The sequence below is a fragment of the Colobus angolensis genome, unplaced genomic scaffold, assembly GCF_000951035.1.
Source record: "Colobus angolensis palliatus isolate OR3802 unplaced genomic scaffold, Cang.pa_1.0 Scaffold400, whole genome shotgun sequence".
NCBI lineage: Eukaryota > Metazoa > Chordata > Mammalia > Primates > Cercopithecidae > Colobus > Colobus angolensis.
Genome location: NW_012117378.1, coordinates 1,891,221 through 1,910,225, shown reverse-complemented (window position 1 = coordinate 1,910,225; position 19,005 = coordinate 1,891,221). Strand labels below are relative to the sequence as shown.

The following is a 19,005-nucleotide window of genomic DNA, read 5'->3' as shown; positions in this document are numbered from 1 at the left end:
TTTTTTTGACAAATACAGAGTGAGAACAAAGAAAATTGAAAAATCTTACAGAATATATATATCATCTAGGTTAGAATACAATATAGAAAATTATCTCCATTCAGTTATAAAACATGCTTCTAGGCAACTAACATTAAATGTGGCCATGTGGTGGGACCAGAAACATTCATTACAAAATATACATTTAAGGAGTACAAAGGCAGTGCTGTTACATGGCTATATTGCATAGAGATAAAGTCTGGGCTTTTAGTGTAACCATCACCAGAATAATGTACATTGTACACATTAAGTAATCTCTCATCCCTCAACCTCTTTCCATCCTCCAAACCTTTGGGATTCTCCGATGACTAGTATTCCACATTCCATGTGCATGTGTACACATTACTTAGCCCCCACTTCTCAGTGACAATATACCACATTTCACTTTCTGTTTCAGTTTGTTTCACTTGAGGTAATGGCCTCCAATTCCATCAGTGTTGCTGCAAAAGACATGATTTTATTATTTTTATTGCTGAATAGTATTTCATTGTGTATATGTGTATATATATATATATGTGTGTGTTTATATATAGAGAGAGAGATGGCGTGTGTGTATATGTATATATGTTGTGTATATATACACACGCACACCATAGAATCTCTCTCTTTGGATGTGTTGTGTAAATAACGGTGGAAGTGTTCACCATCTATTCTTTTCTTATACTCCGTACAGACTACCATCATTCCCATCTATTCATCATTAACATATTACAATTTCCAAAACTATAGTTCATGTAAAATTCAGATTGAGAACTTCTTAATGAAATTTGGAGCTTTCCTAATCTTACCAGAACCATGGAATGGACTGGGGTCTAGAGACTTGGACCCAAGGCTTGATTCTGTCATTAAACAGCTATGTGACACTAGCACAGTACTTTATGTCTTTAAGCGTCAGTTACCTTGTCTTTAAAGTAAGGAGATTAGATTGGAGGTGTCTAAAGTCCTTTCCAGTGCCTAAGTAACATCTATAAAGATCACAAGTTCAAAACCTCAGCATATGATAGAATCTATCCATGTTATGTTGGTTCCCTGAACCACCAGATTCAACACCGAAGGAAATTTCTCTGGTCTAATCATCTTAATTTTCAAGAAGAGAATAATAAGTGCAGAGAAATTAAATGTATTATTCAATTTTACATAAAGAGGTTAAATTGAGATTTAACAATGTGTTTTGGATCCCCACTTTAATTCTTCACCAGAAGTTCATTCAGCTAACATAGCACAAGGCATATGCTATGCATTGTGCTGCTTCTCCATATTAACTTCAAAAGGGCCCTGCTTCAATCATAAAAATCCATAATTACAGTATGTTTGGTACTCACATCTCCATATGTATTGACTATATCTAAAGTGTAGTTATTAGTAGATATTGAGGGATTTTTTCATTTCACAGCTTAGATCTAACTATCCTACACCATCACTACTACCACCCAAATTCTACTACATTGTAATTTTCTCCATTCCATTATGTCCAAATAGCTACATACTGGGTCAGAACAATAAACTGAACATCCTACCTACAATTGCTCTGCAACAATTCCTTTTCATCCTGGCTCACTGTAGTTCAATTATCACCTCTACCTTGGAGGAGTAAGAAGATGGGAGTTTCACCATCTCCTTGCATCAGTGGGAATCCACCACACTTTTGCTTTTATTCTGCTTGGCACATAGGTAAATACTCAATAAAAATGAATGGTCATTATTATTTTTTATCTTCGTTACTTTACTGAATAGTTGTGCCAACACTGGCATCCTCATCATCTCCCAAAATTTAAAACAAAAAAATGTTTTTCTGAGCCCTGTATTAAATTTGATGTTTACTATAGATTTTTCATAGATATACTTTAGTCAGTTTTGGAAAATCCCATCTATTCTTATTCTTCTCAGCACTTGACATTAACTTTTCCTCTATCGTCAAGATTATTTTGATAGATTTTCTAATGTTGAGCCATCTAGACTATCCTCAAATAAACCATATTTAATTGCAGCAAGCAGGCTCCTGCTGGGGAAGGTTGTGTTGCTGGTTTGTTTTACTGTTGTGTTATGTTAGCTAATGCTTTATTTAGTATTGAAAAATGTTATTGAGTTTTTAAAATCTTGGTCTGGCAACTTCGCTGAACTCATTTCTTTTAGTAGCTTGTTAATTTGTATGGCTTTCATCTATAATGAAAATTTTACCTCCTCTCTTTTAATCTTTATAATTCTTATTAATTGCACCAGCAAGGTAGCACCCTCTATAGGAAGTGTGCATGCTCGGGAGAGAAACCTGAGTTCAAGCTTCAGTTCCACCACTTCCTACTGGTAGTCCCTCCACCAGTCACCACCCTTTCTGGTGCTTCAGTTTACTTATCTGAAAAGTGCAAAGGAAAGTATCTCATGAGTTTGAGAAGGCTACATATGTTAACGTACTTGGAACTACAGATGAAAATAAATGTTAACTATTTAAATATTCATGGTATGAAGTTAAGAATCAAAGACACCTAACCCAACTCCGGACATTTAGGACAATATTTCCAGAGAAGCCATTATCAGACTGAGACTTCTGGATGAGGCGAGTGAGGAGAAGGGGACAAGGAAGAGACAGACACTGGATGAAGTAGTGCATTTCCAATAAGAGAAACGTGTCCAAATGTTTGGCTATGAAAGAAAGTGTGTTGTGTTCAGGGGCTGACAGTAGTTCAGTACCCTGGACACTCAGCTCTTTACTTGCAAACAATAATTGTTGCACTAGATAATAAGTTTCTAAAGAGAATCATGTGTGCTGCATCTTTTTATCCTTCACAGCACTTGCCAGGGAGTCATGTACAGAGATAGTGATCGGTAAGTATCCACTATTGTTTAGAACTTTTGGTGTGCTGTTAGCTTCTTCGGATTAAACACCTTAGCCTGGAAGCCATGTTTTATAAATTGCAGTGGCTCAGAGTAATATGGCTTGACTTAAGAAAGGTCAAAGTTTAGAAGATGAATGCCTCAATATCAAGTCAAATAAGCCATCAGCATAACCACATCTTTCCAGTTTTAGAGGTTCTTTGCAAGGATCTTGCTTTTCAGGGGTAGAATCGAAAGACACCAAATACAGATTTTAATCTGATATTTGAGGTAACTACAAATTTTTTAACAGCATAACAAGAGAAGAAACTATATTTCTTCTCTTAAACCCTCAGGAAAAGAGATACTAAATAAATTAAATTTCAGCAATACTATTATTTTCACACAATTTCTCGTCTCTTTTTTGTCCTACTGAAATAACTTCTCAAAATATTCAGCAAATAAAATTAAGAAAATGAAAGGATTTCTGTTTGAAGGAATTTAGAGAATAGGGTGTGACTTGTTTCAATTTCCTTTCATTTACTGAAGCACTTACTTTGCAAATTTATGAAATTATCCCCCTCATATTAAAACTGGCACAAAATATTAAACAAATCTATTTGTTTTCAGTTCTCTAAAGTTCATACTCCTAATAAGGAAGGTAAAGATTCTATTTGTTACCTGGCCAAAGTACACCCTCAGAAAATTCTATTTCCCTTTCTGACCCTGACAATAAGAAATATGCTGGGAATAGTTTCCCAAAAGCCATGTGATCACCAGTAATATACTATGAGTCAAATATAGTCAAACTCATTTTCTCAGAACCTTATCTAACTTGACCCCTTGGGAATATATGTTGGATCACTGACAACAAGAATAACATTATTATAGGTCTACTCTGTGCCAGGCAAGGTGTTAGACACATAAGGATGCAGTGTTTCTCAAACTTCAGCCCTTCCAACTCCACCATCACAACTCTTGTCATCTATGACCTTTAGCATATACCTGTGGAAGAGGCAATATGAACACAGGTAAATACAGTGAAACACTGCAGATACTATGAAAGAAATATCTATCAGGTGGAGAACTCACAAAGAAAAGGTGTGAGGCAAGACAGGAGGTAAAGGTGGCATCTGGCCAGGAAAATGTCACAGAGAAAGTGAGTCTTTAAAGATGAATATGTAAGAATAAGCATATAAGGGATTAAAATCCCTCTAGATAGCAGCAGGCAGAGCAAGTATGACAGGCAGGCAAGGGATAGGAGGTGTAAAAAGCCTGGCCTTCTCTTTTGAAGACCTGGGAGCTGGCCAATCCCTCCTCGAAGGCCTTTCCGAACATCTCCTCTTTCAGGGTGCTTAGCTCAGTAACAGTCCTTCTGATTGTCTTATGTGATCCTAAACCATCTATATATACATTTACCTCCTGGGGAAAAAGCCTGACCACTTGTTTTAACCAATAATTTTTACTTAACTCACAAACTGAAATCTCTTGTACAAATAGTTCATCCAATCTTCAATCTAGCACTTCTAATCACTTACAGGACATTTTAAGTAGTTTGTTCCACTTCTAGCTCTATTGTGATATTTCTAAAATCAAGTTCATCCATTCCCCTACCTTGCCCCATGTGTTAGCTATAATATATATCTGTTCCTAACATGTTTATCTTTCCTGACTCTCGTGGTTAAAATCTTGGGCATCCTCTGACTCTTCCCTGTGCTCTGCTCCTCCTATTCAATCCAGACCAGTCAAGTATTTAGGTAGGTGCCCAACCCATATTAGGCACTCAAAATTATTCACTGCTGAATTGCCAAAATCAATTCAATGAATAAATAGAACATCTTCCTTGAAATTAGCTTGTCTTTCTATTCTCCATTCTATTTGCAGGACCCTACTACTTAGCATCCATTAATCCATTCATTCCCTCATTCATTTTGCTTCAAATGTTGCTTTAAATACTCAAGCAAATATTTGTTGAGACACTACCATATGTCTGGCACTAATAGGTGATGGGAATATAACAATGAATATAATAACAAAACTGCATAAATTGGACTTTCATATTCATATTCTAATGAAGGGAGATATTAATAATCAAATAAGTCAGTCACACATATAAGTCCATAGTTCCTTATGTGAAAATATTCAATCAAAAAAGCTCTAAAAACTGAAAGTTTCTCCTTAATTCACTGGTTAACAAAACACAAACTGAACTAACATTAGACTATGTGTAAGCTGTATTTATTCCCTTTTGAGGAAGTACCTGAATAAGCTTGGTCGTTTCATGATATATAGTAAACACACAATATTACTTTCCAAAATCTGAAAAATAAATTGAATTCCCAAACAGGATTGGGACAGGGAGTGCTGGGGAGGCTGCAATTTAAAGTACATCAGTCAAGGATTACTTCATTGCAACAGGGATATTTGAGCCAAACCCCAAAGCAGGTATGGGGAAGAGGGTGATATCTGAGAGAAAAGCATTCTAGGAAGAAGGAACAGCAAGGTAAAAGACTCTTCAACAAGAACATAGTAGTACGGTTGATGAATAGAAAAGGTGCCAATGTAACTGACTCAGTGAGCTAAGGAAAGAGTAGTAGATGGCAGACATCGGGGTACAACTCACTTAGAGACTTAATATCCACTGTAACAGAATTTGGCTTTTATTAGAGTGAGACGAAAGAACCATGGGGGCATTGGAATAGAGGAACGGCATAACCTGATTAATATTTTAACAGGATTATCCTTTGTGGTGGATAATCTCCAGAGACAGCTGCCATCAATCAATGTCTTCCTCCCATGAACATGCATGACACTCTACTCATCAAGAGGTGGAATCTCTGTCCTCTCCCCTTCAATCTGGGTGGTCTTCTGACTGGCTTTTCCCAAAAGAATAAAACAAATGTTACAGTCTGGAAATTACATATCCAAGCTTTAAGTGATTACAGCTCCAACTTCCTCTCTTATAGAAGTTGGTCAAGTTGTGAAGAGTCTGACAACCCTGAAACTATCATGGTGTGAGAAAGTCCAGTTTAACCATGTGGAAAGACTAAGAGGAGGAGAGCCAAGGGGCCCATACAACAGCCAGAACTGAGGCTCTCTATATGTGACTTAATGTCTGAGCCATCTCAGACATCCCTTGACCATTGAGTCATACCAGCTGAGGCCATATACATTGCAGTGTAGATACAAGTCATTCTCTTTGTAACGTTTCCTAATTCTTAGGTTTGAGAAAATAAAATGATTCTTATTTTACACCACTAAGTTTTGGAGTAGTTTATTATATGGAAATTAGTAATCGACATTGAAACTACTATGAGACTGAGTGGTGGGAAGGCACCTGGAGAGAGGCAAGGACACTGTCAGTGAAGGCCAGAAACACAGTGATGAAATAGTTCAACCTAAGACTTGCTAGATTGGAAAATAACAACTGTTCTCATTCTTGCCTTTCCAGGCAGTAAAAGATTCTCCAAGAAATAAGTAGTTTCAGGGCAAAGATCAAATCCAGGGTGTACTATTACATGTGTTCTCAGGTTGAAGATCAAATCAGTTGTATGGCAGGGAGGCCCTTCATTAAGAACTCTGAAAGATTTAAAGTGGTGCCTCATAGACCTTTCTAACTAGTCAAAGGGCTTCTAAAAATGCTAAGGGTTTCTATGGCATCTCGATTTCCCAACAAATTAAAGTGGAACTTGTCTCAAGGATTTGCTGGTTATGTCTTTTATCTAACGAAGTGAATGAATCGCAATAAAATTCATAGGAAGCCCCCAAAATTTTAAATATCATTGAACTTAAAAACAAAAAGCAGTTAAACAAAAGTGAGTATACAAAAGTCTCTAAATTATTAACGCTCTAACATCAGGAAGCAGGCTACACCACTGCAACGAATAGCAAAAATTATTTCTCATAGAAAAGAAAGAAAGAATGAGAAAAGGAGCCCAAAGTACAAAAGGTAAAGTTAAAAGCCACAGAGAACGATTCCTAGGGAACAAATTTAAACCTTAATCAGGAACATGTATTGCTTCCAGAGCAAGAACTTGGGACATATGCCGGCTCTATTTAGACTTGCTATGGACTAGCGACTGTTACCTGCCTTCTATTGTCTTGTTTTGAAATTGTATTGTTTAAAGCAATTGTCCTATTTTTGTTTTACCATTGTATGTTGGGACAAGGGGAAGGTCACAGATAACCTATCTTTTTAGTTACAGGTTTCTGCACTCAAGAAACTACATCAGAGAAATATTATCCTCATCTGGAGATCCAGTTTAGAGACTTAAAGTCTGAGTTTGATGCCATAACAAGACAAGCCATAGGGGATCCTGAAAGTCAATAATTAGTTCAATGGTACAGCTATTTGAGACCAACATGATGTAAAGTCCAAGTTAGCCATGTATAGAGGTCACATAAAGAGAGACGGATGCCTGGCCAGCATGAGCTTTCCAGCTATCCAAGCTGATGTTCTAGGCATGTGAAGGAAGATGCCTTCTTGAATGTCTCATCTCCAACAGCCTAGGAGGAGTCAAGCAGCCAAAAGTAGCCCAGATTACAAGATCATGATAAATAACAAATTATTGTTATTCAAGTCACTAAGTTCTGGGGGTGTTGTTTTGTTTTATTCTTATTTTATGGTTATTGATCCTTTTGATGCAGGGACAGGTAACTGAAACACTGTGGCTGCCATGTTGAGAACAGGCTGTAGTGGAGATGAGGGGACAAGCAGCAGGTACTTTTGCAATAATACTGTGAGATATGACAGCGACTTGAACCCAGGTGACGGTAGTGAAAAAAAGGGTGAGAAGAGATAGGATGTGGCATATATTTTGAAGGCCTAGCTAAATAATTTGGTGGCAGATTCAACGTGGAATATGACATAAAGAGACGTTAAGGACAAATCCAAGACAGATTGATTGATTATCTATGGAACTAAGAGAATGAAACTGCCATCAAGTAAGATGAGGAAGAAGGCAGAGCAAGCAGATATGGCAGTAAAGGCAGGAATCCAGTGAGTATTAGGCATCCAATCAGAGATGGGTGAATAACAGATAAATAGACTGCTAAATGAGTCTGGAGTTCAGGGGAGAGGTTATGGCTAGATTCACATGTACATTTGTGAATCATCAGTGTAAGAAGGGATTAAAAACCATGACACTAGATGAGATCACCAAGACGGAGAGTACAGATAGAGAACAGGCCTAAGGACTGAGTCCCCAGACTGCTATATTTACATGTTAGGGAAATTAGGAACCAGTCAGAGACTGAAATTGTTGCTGGTAAAGTAAAAGGAGACTGAAATTGGTGCTGGTAAGGTAAAAGGAAAATAAGGAGAAGGGGAGTGGCTTGGAAGCCACATGAAGATCTCGCAGGTCCTGCTGAAAGGATACATAGGAAGGGACCCAAGAACTAACCACTGGATTTAATAAAAGGGATGTTCTTGGTACCTTCAACCAGTGTATTTCTAGTGGAGCGGTGGACATGACAGCCTGCCTGGTTCAAGAGAGAATGGACAGAGGAAAACTGGAAACAGAGAATATAGTTAATGCTGTAAGTTTTCCTGTAAAATGTGGGCAGAAAAAAACAGATATAGAAGTGAGGAGAAGCATGAGGAGAAAAACTTGAGTCTTTTTTAAAAATGGTAGAAGTTATATTATGGCTACATGGTATTGGGAAAGACCCATAAGAGAGAGAAAAAAATGGTGATGGAGAGAAAGAATGAATTACCAGAGTCATGTCCTTGAGCAGATAATGAGAATGAAACTACACTCCTGAATTAGCTGTGAGATTTTTAGCTGGTTTCCTTATCTCTAATTGTCTTTTCTTCAATAAATTCTACCTCAAACTAATTTCTCTAAAATGCTATTTTTATTACAGTATTCCTACATTATTTTGCTATATTACTTATGTTTCCTACCTCTTTTACAGTTGTCTGCTTAGCTGTCAAACACCTGAATGATGACTGGCTCTTACTGAAGTCAATCCTAATAGACTCTGACCAACCCTCTGCTAAGCACATGGAGCACATTGTCCCTACTCAAAATGTAAGTGTAGAGACAGACACATAAAAATGAGCTTCCAGACATTAAAGTTGTTATGAAGGAATGCAGACTGCACCAGAAGAATTCATGTAAGGGAGAAAATAATTCTGCCCGGGCAGTAGGTGGGGACAGAAAATGTTATAGAGGGTTAACATTTTGAGCAGGACCCAGGAAGGCTGACAAAGAATGGCAAGTGTGTCTGGAACACTGAGGCAGGGTGACTGCGGCTGAAGAGGAGACTTCACTGCAGAGGCTACCCAAGCCCTTTTAGAGCTTATTTCCCACTAGTCCCCAGTGGGAAACCTCTACAGAAGTTAGCCCAGGCTCTTTACTGCTCCCCATCCCACTCCCTGTGCTTTGCTTTAAGCACAGTAACCCATGGTAATCCAGAAGCCAAAGGGAGGGTGTGGGAAAGAAGGCTGAACTATATATCCCAACTGAACAACACACACCTCTGGCGTACCCTACAACTTTCCCGGGGGTTTGTGGGCATAGAGGGTTCTAAAGGAACCAATTTCAAGATCCGTTACTTGCACAGGAGCCCCTTTTACCAGAGATATGCCTGATATGTGCCCAAAGCAGGCAGATTTCTGGCAAGTTCTCCTTCCTCACTTCCTCTTTCATAATTACCCTTCTCCCACTTTAGGAAAAAAATGCCTATCTCTCCCTATCCAGAATCTTAACATGTGTCTTGCCTCACCAGGATGCCAAATAAAGGGGCGATTTAAAAAGTTGATATAAGAGACATCGTTAATCAAAGTATTGACATATCTACTTGTATGATACCTATTTCCAATGTTGTTTTAGTTTTATGCTTAATAATCACTTGCCAAAAATTAATGATTCCTTTGATTAATTTTGTAATGATAGTACTTTAAATAACATAAGCAAGAATAATTTTCACAATAAAAATCCTTCCAATAAAAGATCAAGTTTTATGTACTTATTTTTGTTGCAGATGAGTCAGGAGAGCAAATAACCTAAAAATATAAAATCTTTAACTATCAAATGTTCAATTAAGAAATAATTATTTGATAATTTTAGAGGTCAGTGCTAACAGTGTGCAAGGACTACTTTGTCAAATTTCTATTAGAAGGTACATGAGCAAAATACCCAGGAAGGAGAAGTAGCATTCAGTGATATAAAGGACCAAAGACCCTCTCTGGGCTCCTTTGGTGTGTGACAATGGCAAGCAGAGCTCACCCCCACCGCCACCCCCCCCATCAACCTTACAACCATCATATTTTCCTGTGCTAGAACCATTTGCAGTTTCAATTCCCTCATTTCACAAAATAATTTGTCACTTTCCTCATCTTGTCTGCATCCTGTCAGCACTTGGAGGAACCATTAGCATTTAGAGAAGAAACAACTGTGTATTACATGCAGACTTTTAAAAAATCCAGTTTTATATGGTCTACATAGAGTCTTCTGCCCCTGCAGTGGGATGAAACACTATAAAATAAGCGCATACAAATACTCTGGCTCTGGATGTGAAATGTGGACAAAAAATATTATTGAACTAAACTGAGATCAAAGAGTCTCTTTTTCTTCTCTTTCTGACTCCAGCACTAAACAACTTTTGTTTTTATTTATTTAAAAAAGGTCAATATTCTGGCCAGGCACGGTGGCTCAAGCCTGTAATCCTGGCACTTTGGGGGGCCGAGATGGGCGGATCACGATTTCAGGAGATTAAGACCATCCTGGCTAACATGGTGAAACACCGTATCTACTAAAAATACAAAAAAATTAGCCAGGCTGGTGGCAGGCATCTGTAGTCCCAGCTATTCAGGAGGCTGAGGTGGGAGAATGGCGTGAAGCCGGGAGGCGGAGGTTGCAGTGAGCCGAGATTGCGCCACTGCACTCCAGCCTGGGAGACAGAGCAAGACTGTGTCCAAAATAAATAAATAAATAAATAAATAAGGCAATATTCTTTTACATAGGCAAATTAATAAATACCATTAAATCACCCCAAATGGTGACCAGGGTCTATTTCAAGGTAAGGATAGCAGCATTTTAGTTTTCAGTACACTGAACACCTGAGTTTTCTTAGACGAGAATACATATGATATCCGAAAAGGAGCATTAACATTAGAATCAAGATAAATCTCAGTGGAGTGTCTGTCTTATCCAGTTGTGTCCTAATGCAAGTGAAATTCTGCATGCCTTTTTTTTCTTTGTAAATTCAGGATAAAAATGCAATGGTTATTCAAATTCAGTGAGGACATACAGATGAAGGGCCAGTATGGTGCCTGAAACATAGCACAGGCTTCCTCTTTGTAACTTTCAAATTCACATTAGGTTCCTGCTGGAATGGCACTGTTAATAACAATAATTTGTGTTTCAGGCTTTCTGTCAAGATTTCTTAGCTACTTATGTTTACCTAGTCAATACTGTCTGGAAGCTGAGTAAAAAGTAGCCCTTGTCTGCCCACAGCTGTTAACAAATGGTACAGTACAAAATATACATAAACACACATATATGCACATATACAGCATATATACACATATACAGGCATATATGCACACATATAGACATATACTTGATAGTATTTAATTAGTGAAATTCACCATCAAATAGGTGTTAGTTAATGCATTCCAGTACTCACTAAAACAACAATTTTTCCTTCAAATCCTCTATGGAATGTTTCCATCCAACCCATTCCTATAGGACAGCAGCAAGTATTTAAGCAATGTTTAGTGTCAGTAGTCTCATGCAGTTACTGTAATCACTGGGTAAGTAAATCAAAGAGCTAATATTGAGTAAAAGAACTGGCTTCTTGCCAACCATTCTACCATAACGCCTTCTGAAAAGAGGATGTCCCAAATGGTTAACCTCATCATCACCAGTTGTGATATTATGGAAAACTCTTCTTCTCTGACCTCTCCATGAATCCCAGTCTTCTAGTTGTATGGATGAATGGATACATAGATAGGCGGAGATAGATATCTAGATCAGTCCACATTTGCCTACTATTTGTCAAGCTCTCTCAGCAAAAAGTGATGCAAATTAGACAAATGTTTTCATTCGGGGACCATAAAGGAAATTTCTCCAATGAACCAAACACGTATTGATACTCAAATGAATATTATTTGATTAGAAAAATAATCCTTAAATACATAATAATGTCAATTGCACAAGTACCATACAAACATTATTTTACAACCAACATTCTACCATTACAACGCTGCCTGAAAATAAATAGGGATTGATTATCACTGTCAAATTGTAGGAAATATTTTTATGCAGATAATACCATCCTCCATAAATACCAACAATCTTAAACTTGTCTGAGTTGGAATTACAGCTCTACCACTTTCTAGCTCTGTGACCTTGAGAATTTCCTCAGCTGTAAAATATATTGCCTACCACATAAGTTTATTATGATGTTTTTAAAAAATACATCCTTAGAGCAATGTCTGATACATAGTAAGAACTCAACAATGTTAGCTATTATTCATACTGTTTCTCATAAGTTATGGGTCTGAAGACAGAACTCTGTATTATCATTAGCTAACCCTCAGAAAAACAGTTAACACAATGAGCAGAACTCAACATTAAACTCCAGGAGAGATGAGGAGAAAAGGACAGTAGTCTATATTTCTGAAAGATTTAAAACTGTTTTGGGTCAGAGACGCATTTAAAAAGCTGACCAAAGTTGAGGATATTTTCCTGAGAAAAATCCACATGTACCCAGCATTTCAGGGCTCCTTTTCTAGCTATTCTGAAATCCATTAGAGGCAGCAAATCTGAGATGAGTATCCTGTAGGCTTTAAAACCTTCCATTTCCAAAAGCTATTTCAATAAACTTTAAGGCACTGTTTTTCTCCATCCCCCAAGGAAATGTATAAACAAATATTTCATTGACAAACATTGTGCCTTGCAATATAGCTGTTGATATTTGCTACATTAATTTCAAGGATTAAAACAAAAGAGCGTCATTTTAATCACCAGTAGTCTGCAGGAAAATTCCAACCAGATCTATAGCTTCCCATCAGGTTCTGGAGTTGACACTCCAAATCAGCAGGGAACAGTGAAACCAAAAGTATGGGAACACCCTGCCTATCAGAAGTTCCAGAGCAATGGCCAACTGACCCTTTTCTGTCATGTTGCAAAGCAGATGATACCGCAGGAGAGGCTCTTCTGATTGACTAAAATTCTGTGAGAAAACAGAAACGTAAGGATACAAAACTAAGACAGTCATAACGAACCTTAAGATCCCTACGATACTTGTTAACTTTAAGTAAAACTAGCTTTTTCTTCACTTTTTCAATCTAAATGGCTTTTGCTGTGTTTTCAGTTCTTCTTTTTATACATCTTTATGTTCATTCCCTTGTATCTTGTATCTCCCTTCTCTGTTGATCACATTATTTAACACGAAAACAAGAGGAGTTTAAATTTTTAACCTGTATTATATCTTTTTTATTTATTTTTTTTTTGACAGGCTGGAGTGCAGTGGCAGATCATAGCTCACTATAACCTGGAACTCCTGGTCTCAAGCTATATTCTCACCTCAGCCTTCCAAAAGTGTATTGTATCTTGATACTTTCAGTAGAGTGGTTCACCTTGCCTCCTCTACGTGGCAGGATGCATAATCACCAGTTTATTCTGTAATACTAGAGCAAGAATTCAGTCTAGCTAATATGGCCTCTTTCACCACACTGGCAAGATAAGGATGACGACCACTTAGTTGGCCACCACCAGTATCATAATACTAGAAAATAGTTTAAAAATATGTAAAGGAAACTAGCTGGTGATCTTCACTTCACTTCCAGTTTTGAAATTGCTGACTCATCCTATTTAAGAATCTGTTGTAAGGGTCATTTAATAATTAGTTTGGTTTACACATACTTTGAAGTCAACATAGTTTTTAATGCATGGAATTACATAAAGTCAAATGAACTGTATACCCTAGTAACATGCGGTCTTAATAACACTTGAAAAAATTAGCTGGATTTTCATTTAAAAGCCACCGTGAATAACGATTTTATTTTAGTGAAATTCGCTCGTGTTTTTTCCAAGTTCCTTTGGCATTCTAGGTACACTATTGCTTCTCTAATAGATAACTGGCTGGCTCAGAGTTGGAACCAATACAGACCCAGGCCTGACTGCCAAGCACTATCCATTCCTGCAAATTTCTCTCCCAGAAGACATGTGCAAGCAAAGAAGAGGGCGATAATTTGATTTTGCAAAGGTAGAGATAGACGCGCACGCACAAACATCTGCACCGGCCCACAGGGAGTTTGGGGCGGGAGCAGTTAGGAAGCGGGGAGCTGCGGTACCTTTCCTTGGCCTTCCTGAGCTTGACCGGGTGCAGAACTCAGCCCTCAGGGCTGCGGGACAGCGTCTTCTCAGAAACCGGCAGCTTGGCTGGGGCCACCAGAGGCGCGTCCCTCACCCTCCCAGCGGAGCGCAGGGTGCCCGGCCCGCCTTGCGCTAGCCAGCGGGCTGGAACGCCGTAAGAGCGCAGCGCAGTAGGGAGTCGCACGCCAGGGGCAAAGGGATCTGTGATCTGCTCTCCTCCGGAAGCGGGAGGATGGCGAGGAGAGCCTCGAAAGTGTCATTAAAGTGTCATTAGGAGAAAAACCAAAAACTGAAATTGCGACTAAGTTTTCCCCAGGAGAGGGCGGGGCAGCCGGGCCAGTTGGGTAGACCAGAGGGTACCTCTGGAGCTGGGAGGGGCCCCGGGCGTAGGCTTTCGGGGAAAATACCATCGCCCTTTCAACCACCACCACTCCCCTCCCAAAGCAGAGAAGCCGAGCTCTGTACCTCCATCGAGTCCTGGCTGCAGGGTGGGGGACGACAGCCACCGCAGCCGGGAGGGTGCGGCCACCCAGTTCCCTCCCGGGGGACGCCGGACTTCGAAGGCAGTGAGCGAGTCAGCTGGGATTCCCCCGGGCGCCTTCCACCCGGAGTCCCAACCACTGGCGAAAAGAAAAGTGAAAGAGAAAGAGCCGGGAGCAGAGGCAAAGACAAACACCTCCTGCAGAGACTGGGGGTGGGGCGGGTGGCGGCGGTTCCTGGATGACTGACTGCCCCAGGTATCACTACTTCCCGGCCTGTTTCCGTCCCTGCCGGGTCCTGGGGCGCAGAACCTGCAGGGCGAGCGTAAGGACATCGAGGAGTCCCAGCCCCGCCTTGCAGGAACACCAGCCACCGGCCTCCTCCTCTACCTGCCGGGACACCTGCAGAGAAGACACAAGGACACTGGAGGGAGCCCACCAGCCGCATCCCAAGCGACGGGCACCATGTGGGAAGCTTCCGCAGCAGAACCTGGAGACCTGAGCTGGGCTGGCACGCATCCAAGTCTCCCAGAGGAATGGGAAAAGGGTGTCGGAGCCAGATGCTGGGCGGCTACTCTAGACAGGCCTCTTGGTCCCCGCACAGACTGGAAGAAGGAAACTTTGAGGTCCAACTAGAGGAAAAGATGGAAGAAGACACCAGGGTGGCAGCTTTGTGCAAGACAGTTCGTACATGGAGTGAACTTACGGCAATGAGCCTCTCTGCGGATCACTTTTCCAGTCTGTTGTGTAGTCCAGTGTAAAATATCACACATGGTCCCATTTGATGGAACCCTGAGATGTTGTTCTTGTAGTATTTTTTACATTGGAGGTAGGAACTGAGTTGAGGCTGAGTGATTTGCATGCCATAAAGGCAGTAGCAAAGACCTCATGCTCAGTTTTGAAAGTACTTTGCAGAATCTTGCAAATCACTGAAATCCCTGAATCACTGAAAATCCCTATTGTATGGTGCTTTCCAAATGTTCAGAGTCATGGCTCAGAGAAAATGATAAGTCTTCCTGGAGCTCAGTTTAATTTAGTTTAAAATTTAATTATGTTTTTTAATTACATAAATATAAATATCAAATAGAAAAATAATGGAAATTATTCAACTTCCATGTACATAAAGTTCCATATAATATCATTTCATATTTTCTATGAAAAATTTGAGTTTATTTTCATTAACTCAATTTTTCGGTATCAGTTTTATATTTAAAATAATTACTGATGGACTTTTTGATGAGAATTCCAACTCTAGATAGTCTCCATCGACAAAATAAGTGAGGTATAAACATGCGAAAACAGGTTTTACAATCATTCAAAATTTCACCATAGTTGGAAATTATATGTAAGAATATGAAGCAATCATCCATTTCTGTTCATGACAATGTCATGTGGAATTTTCTTGTGATGGTGTCAATGGATTTCAAGACCAGATAGAATTTTTCGTAGCAATACATTGAAGCTCTGATTTGCAGAATGCACTGAGAGAGCAAGACTGCAGCTGGATTGGATCCCATCACAAGGATATTGCAGCCACAGAAGGACTGATATGCATATGTGTGAAAATAGAGAATAGGGATGAACAAGTGTATCATGTGCCCCAACCTCATTTTGGACTGCTGTAGAGCTTCTTGGACTCCTGCCATGTAAACTCCTCTAGCACCTCCTTCAGCTCCTTTAATGGATACTGTGTTCTCTGCAGCTGGTGAAGGAAGCAGGTGTCCCAGACAATAAGACACCTCAGAGGCCATACTCAGCACCACCTAGCAGAGCTCGATATCAGATATTGCTGCTGCCAGAGGACATATCATCACATCTCAGATCCTGTCTCTCTTGGGCTGCTCACGAAATCTGTAGAAAGTTGCCTTCAGTTGGTGCTCACTAGCCTGTGGACTTCAGCTTTGTTAGCTATCCGCAGGACTGAGGGATATCAGTATCTGACTGCATACTTTTAATACATTGAGACCACCAAGAATGTTCTGAGCTACTAGAGAGTTTTCACAACACTATGAAATTGATGGAAAGTTTACTTGTAGGGTGAATTTCCAGGCATAATCTGAGTCTATAACAGTAAGAAAATGGGTCTACAACTATTTATTGGGCTTCAAATACAGTAGATTCTAGAACAAGATGGACTGAATGATATATAGAGCATTTTGTCGGCATAGGGAGATAAAAAACATAAATAACAATAAAGTACAACTAAAAATTATTATAATCATAAGATATGCTTTGCTCTACTATTTGCCTCCCAAATATGTTGGCCAAATTTGTTTTCATAAATGCAGATATTTTAAAAGTATTTTTAATTAGTTATGAGTGCCTGCAGTTCAATGAAGTTGGGTTTGCACGTAATTTGTTTTTTTTGCATTGCACTCAAACAGAAAAGTCTAATGTATGCAACTTGTGCCTTCAGTTGCCACCGGCTGTTTGGCAAAATATTGAAAATTACTCATACCAATGAACAAGTAAATTCCACTACATAAATTAAAAGCAAAGTTGAAGATTGATGAAATAATTTGAAACTGCTTTAAGATGACTAATAATATTACAATGTAGAAAGAAGTGAAAATTAACTAAACCTCACAGAAGTGACCATAATAATCTTCTTGAATTCAAATAATTAACAATAAAATTACAGTTTAATAAATTTTTAATATCTTTTTTACAAAGACAATGTCAATTGGGTAATCTTCTTTAAAATAAATTACTAATAAATGTTTTCTAACTTTTGTGATTACATGGAAGAAGTTACAAGTTATTTCATCTGATTTAGTGTTCAAAGTCCATGACTGTGGCCTTATTTATGGTTTTCCTAAGATTTAAACCACCCATCAAGAACAAGTTGATCCCCTGCTCTTTGGAAAACATGGCCTGCCTGGGTCCTCTATGTTTCCATTCAGGGTAAAGCGTGCTGAAATGCAGCATTACCTTGAAGTTGCTTCTCACATTTTTTTCTGGTGATCCTGACAATAGACAGATACTCTTGGCCTTAAATGCTATTTAGGTTTTCAGGAGCTCCTCAAGTGGCTGCTTTTTCAGAACCACAGCAATATTAGTTAGGACTTCTGTAGTTCCTCCAATCTGCTATTTCTCCAGTGCTATGCTAAACACAAATGTTAACTTATTAAATCCTCACAGCAAATCTATGAGATATAAATTATTGTTATCTCCATTTTACAAATGGGAAAACCAAGGCCCAAAAGATTATGCAGTTTGCCTAACATCACATGGAAATTGGCTAACCCAGCAAGGATTTGAACTCAAACAGTCTGGCTTGAATACACGTTCCTACTCTCCAGTGCCTCTAAATTGGCAACCATTCTCCACTGTTTCTAAAACAGAGTTCATAAGGAAAGAAGCCATGGGCCCTCAGACAGTATGTCTTGGTCCAATTTTGTTTGCTTCAGGGTAAATTTAGTCACCACCAGGGAGGAAACTCATCAGTTTTCCTTGAATTTCTGCTTTCTCATCTTATGTTTCTGTAAAGAAACTGCAATAGGTATTGCATACCTGCTACTAACATAAGTTATTTGAATAAAGTGACTGACAAAAGGCTGGCAGAACATTGCCGCAGGTCTGAAACAGAGGACCTAGGAGTTGGCAGATTCTAATAGACATGGGTGACTTTGAACTGAAATGTCAGAGTGTACCCATGACAAAGAAGGAGAAAAGACGCCTAGTTTCAAGCTGGAGATTAAGAGCAATAATAACTGTATTAGTCAGGGTTCTCTATGGGGATAGAACTAATAAAATATATGTATATATGAAAGGAAGTTTATTAAGGAGAATTGACTCATGATCGCAAGGTAATGTTCCATGACAGGCTGTCTGCAAACTGAGGAGCAAGGAAGCCAGTGGTGGATCAGTCCAAATCCCAAAACCCCAGAAGTAGGGAAGACAACAGTGCAGGCTTCACCCTGTGGCCAAAAGTCTGAGAGCCTTTGGCAAACCACTGATGTAAGTCCAAGAGTCCAAACACTGAAAAGCTTGGAGTCTGATGTTTGAGGGCAAGAGGCATCCAGCATGGGAGAGAGATGAAGGCTAGAAAACTGAGCAAGTATAATCCTTGCTTGTTTTTCTGCCTGCTTTATTCTAGCTGTGCTGGCAGCTGTTTAGATGGTGCCTACACATTAAGGGTGGATCTGCCTTTCTCAGTTCACTGACTCAAATGTTAATCTCCTTTTGTCAACACCCTCACAGACACATAGAAGGATAATACTTTGCTTTTTTCAATTCAATCAAGTTGACAATATTAACCATCACAATAACATACTTAATTTTTGATGTATTTAAAAGTACATGTTATCTTAAATGCATTGGTACTTAATGTGGGGGAAAGGGGCTTA

General features: G+C 39.1%; 1 protein-coding gene across 2 annotated transcripts in view; it reads right to left on the bottom strand.

Moving 5' to 3' along the window:
- Window positions 1-15,252, bottom strand: part of IL15 (interleukin 15) — a 100,941-nt gene extending 85,689 nt beyond the window's left edge. The window contains exon 1 of one of the 2 annotated variants that reach the window (XM_011955813.1): window positions 14,156-15,252. The gene's annotated coding sequence lies outside the window, so the exon portion shown is untranslated. The remainder of the gene's footprint in view (window positions 1-14,155) is intronic. The other variant, XM_011955814.1, reaches the window with a different exon arrangement.
- Window positions 15,253-19,005: the final 3,753 nt, after the last annotated feature.